A 4,791-nucleotide genomic window follows, 5' to 3' on the forward strand; every position below is an offset into this window, starting at 1 on the left:
GTAGAATTAGTAGTAGCAGTAGTAGTAGTAGCAGTAGTAACAGTAGTACTAGTAGTAGTAGTAGCAGTAGTAGTAGTAGCAGTAGTAGTAGTAGCAGTAGTGATAGTAGTACTAGTAGTAGTAGCAGTAGTAACAGTAGTACTAGTAGTAGTAGTAGCAGTAGTAGCAGTAGTAACAGTAGTACTAGTAGTAGTCGTAGCAGTAGTAACAGTAGTAGTAGTAGTAGAAATAGTAGTAGCAGCGGTAGTAGTAGCCGCAGTAGTAGTAGTAGCATTAGTAGTAGTAGCAGTAGTAACAGTAGTACCAGTAGTAGTAGCAGTAGTAGTAGTGGTGTAGCAGTAGCAGCAGTGGTAATGGTAGCGGTGGTAACAGTGGTGGTAGTAGTAGTAGCAGCGTAGTAGTAGTGGCAGCAGTGGTAGTAGCAGCAGTGGTGGTGGCAGCAGTGGGGTAGCAGCGGTGGTAGCAGCAGCAGTAGTAGTAGTGGTTGCAGTAGTAGTAGCAGTAGTAGTAGTAGTAGTAGTAGTAGTAGTAAGTGGTATCAGTGGTAGTAGTAGTGGCGGTGGTAACGGTGGTGCTGGTAGTGGTAGTAGCAGTGGTGGTAGCGGCAGTGGTGGTGGTAGCGGTGGTAACAGTGGTACTGGTTGTGGTGGTGGCGGTGGTGGTGGTAGTGGTAGTGGTAGCGGCAGTGGTGGTAGCCACAGTGGTGGTGGCGGTAATGGTATTGGTGGCGGCGGTGGGGTGGCAGCGGTGGTGGCGGTGGTGGTGGCTGTGGTAGCGGTGGCGGTGGCAGTGGTGGTATCGGTGGCGGCGGTGGTGGTGGCGGTGGTAGTATTAGTGGCGGCGGTGGGGTGGCAGCGGTGGTAGCGGTGGTGGCTGTGGTGGCGGCGGTGGTAGTGGTAGTGGTATCGGTGGCGGCGGTAGTGGAATTGGTGGCAGTAGTAGCGGTGGTATCGGTGGTAGTGGCTGTGGTAACGGTAGTGGTAGTGGTAGTAGTAGTAGTAGTATCGGTGGCAGTGGTAGTGGTGGCTGTGGTAGCGGTGGCTGTGGTAGCAGTAGCAGCAGCGGTGGTAGAAGTTGGTAGCAGCAGTAGCGGTGGTATCAGTGGCAGTGGTAGTGGTAGCGGTGGTAACAGCAGTAGTAGCAGCAGTAGTGGTAGTAGCAGTAGCAGTATCGGTAGCAGTAGCAGCAGCAGTAGCAGTAGTAGTAATAGTAGTAGCGGTGGTAGTAATAGTAGTAGTAGTAGTAGTAGCAGTAGTAGTAGTATCAGTAGTAGTAGTATCAGTAGCAGTAGTAGTAGTAGCAGTACTAGTAGTAGCAGTAGCAGTAGTAGTAGTGGTAGTAGTAGTAGTAGCAGTAGTAGTATTAGTAGCAGCAGTAGAGGTAGCAGCAGTATTAGCAGTAGTAGTAGCTGTAGTAGTAGTAGTAGGATCAGTAGCAGTAGTAGTAGTAGCAGTAGTAACAGTAATAGTAGTAGTAGTAGCAGTAGCAGTAGTAGTAGTAGCTGTAGTAGCAGTAGTAGTAGTAGCAGCAGTAGTAGAATTAGTAGTAGTAGTAGCAGTAGTATCAGTAGCAGTAGTAGTAGTAGTAGTAGTAGCAGTAGTATTATTATTATTATTAGTAGTAGTAGTAGCAGTAGTAGTAGTAGTATCAGTAGTAGTAGTAGTAGTAGTAGTAGTAGTAGTAGTATCAGTAGTAGTAGTAGTATCAGTAGTAGTAGTAGTAGTAGTAGTAGTAGCAGTAGTTGTATTGTTCGGACTTCTCCTATTAGCCTATCACATGAAATGAACCGGATGTGACATGTGCCTACGTTTGACATACTTCTCCAACCAGCTCGTCAATTTAAATTGTACACAGTGAACTCAACTGTTATCACGAATAACAACGTTCTGAGTCATACTGGTTATTCAATAGAAAAGTTATAGGCGACCCATAATGTCATACCTATTGGTGTCCTGTCATTTTCAAAACGAAACAGTCAGGACAGATGGTCCCATAAGAGAGGACGGTTTTCTATCTTTTGACCTCAACACAATCCGTTTCACCAGTCAAAAGTTGGACCCGAATTTGACACCAGAAGAATTGAACATGATGATGATTAGCCCAATGATAAACGACCCCACCCCCCTCTCTCCTTCTCCCCCCCCTCTCCCCTCCTTCTCTCCTCCTCCTCACCATCATAATCTCTAATGACTACCAGTACCATTAGCTCTGTAAGACAACGATTACTGTAGCATCTGTCACGACGCCAACCATCACCATATGGTCTGTACTGTCAAACCAGGAAACACGGGATGGGTTTAAATGGGGTTCTAGAAGGGTGTTTATATGTTCGACGCCCAGACACTGAGGTTTACAGTGCATCTACCTACTTACTGCCCTCTGCTTCGTGGTGTAGTGTCGTGTATAGGTCTATTTCTCTATTTTCTAACATGGCCGTCTGTGTATTAATATTTGATAGAACCTCCTTGTTGTTGTCTGTCTGAGTCCCGGAGCTCAGTTAAAGCATCAGATCTGCTACACACAATACTACTACACACAATACTACTACACACTAGCTCAATTCTTTTTTTCTCTCACGTCATTCTACATCATAGAGGCTATATGGTATTGATTTGTCTGTTACAATTAAATGGAATCCGCACAAGGGAATATTCTTTTAGAATCACAAATTATTTTCGGATAGATTTTTTAAGAACGAACTATGTCATTGGTGCAAACCACAGTAATAGCATATTAATAATTATGATAATAATAATAATAATAACAACAATAATAATAGTGTGATGATAATAATAATTATAACAATAGTCTAATGATAATAATATAAATTATAATAATAATCATAATTATAATAATAATATTAATTATAATAATAATAACAATGATAATCATATTAATTATAATAATAACAATGATAATAATAGCATACATTGTTATAATAATAATAATAACAATTATAATAACGATAATAATAACAATTATAATAACAAGACTAATAATAATTACAATGATAATAATAATAATAATGATAATAACAGCCTACATGATTATACTGTAATAAAAACAATTACAATTCATATTTCACAAAAGATACCAGTTAATTGAAATACACACAATTGGGTTCCTTAAATAATTCATAAACTGAGAATTGGAAAAATTAATAAGCGGAGTACAACAGAGACTCTAATTAAAAACGTGAGTAATTATGATCAGAGCTCTTTAATGTAGACCTGGCCTGTAGACCGAACACATACACACGTCTTTGAACCACATTTTGCTAATATGTAAATAAATGGATCAATAAATTAACCTAATAATTGATAACATGGTTCTGTAGTGTTTTACATATGTTCATTCACTTAGGCCTGTCCTATGCAAATCAATGCTATTTCTATAATATGTTACTGTATACAGAAGAAGTAAAAAAACTCAAAACCATTTGTCTTCAGACGAGGTGGATCAAGTCCCCGGTGTTAAAGGCCTACTAAGTCATTGTAAATGTAGCATTACGTTTCTACAGCAACATTGTTGAACCAGAGATCTCCTCGCAGATCAACGAGATGCCTTATTTTCTAACCACAGTGAAGAAGAAGTGACAATAAACATTTAATGAAGCCAGAGACCTCGCACCCGTCTCCAAGCAGTGTCAGAATAATTCCAAAAGAACGTTAGTAGTACGGCGGCTCCATATGACTGACATCAAAAAAAGCGAATGAAAAATAATAATAACCCAATTGAAAGTGATGCTGTGTTTATTCACATTGACCAAAGACTTGACCTTGTCCTCTCTTCGAATATTTATACCACAAGATATTGGAGGATATAGTTTGAAGGCTCTACTTTCCCACTGCGTTTAGAAAAACGAAATTCTAAATGCAGGTGATGCAATATTAATCGTGGTTTGCTGATATAAAATGCAATATTTTCCGACAGCTGGTGGGGTTTTCGGGGAGCCGTCAGACAGCTAGTGGGGTTTCGGGAAGCCGTCAGATGAAAGCACTAGTCTCGGCTGTAGACTAGAAAAACGCGTTTATTACTTTTGTTTGGCTTTTGGCTAAGAGAGGAGAGAAGGAACACTGTAACGTGAGTAAAAGGATGACTCGTTATATTGAGTGCAATGCCGAAACGAATTTAGAGTTGTACTAATTTAGTTGATATAAAACGTCTATTATTATTATTATTATTTGTTTTGTCGATGTAATTCAATGTTGTTTTAAACAACACCAAGTAAAAGCAAAGCAACTGTAAATAGCTGTCGAGTGTATAACCTCGTATTCCAGTGGGGCGCAGTTCCATTCTTAAAGTTACATTCGTACTTTCATAGTGACGCAAACAAACTGAAGAACCACAATCTCCGTTGCGTGTTGTTTTATATAAAAACAGTGGATGTTGTACAACTTTTATAAGAACAAAAAATAAATAAGTTGTGTTCATTTATTTAAAGTTTAAACATTGTATTTGGAATATTATGGATTATGTTTATGTCTTGTAGTTGGCTAGTCATTTGAACTCGTGAGTTTAACCTATAATTTTGCACTATTAGTTTTTTGTTATGAAGAAATTCGTTTTTTTGCTTTTCGACGAAGTCAGTATAAAGGCTGAAGATGCACATGTCTTATTTACCCTTTTCTCTTTACAATTTTGTTGGAATCGTTGTAAAGTAAAAACGCTTATTATCTTGTTCTATTTCTAGTTCATATAGAAGCCCGTCTCTACAGCTCGTGCCACTCCGCTCGGGCAGAACACCGCGCCATGCAGCCTGCACCTCACGCAACTGCAATAATTCAGCCT

The sequence above is a fragment of the Oncorhynchus masou genome, unplaced genomic scaffold (genome assembly GCF_036934945.1).
Source record: "Oncorhynchus masou masou isolate Uvic2021 unplaced genomic scaffold, UVic_Omas_1.1 unplaced_scaffold_1287, whole genome shotgun sequence".
Taxonomy (NCBI): domain Eukaryota; kingdom Metazoa; phylum Chordata; class Actinopteri; order Salmoniformes; family Salmonidae; genus Oncorhynchus; species Oncorhynchus masou.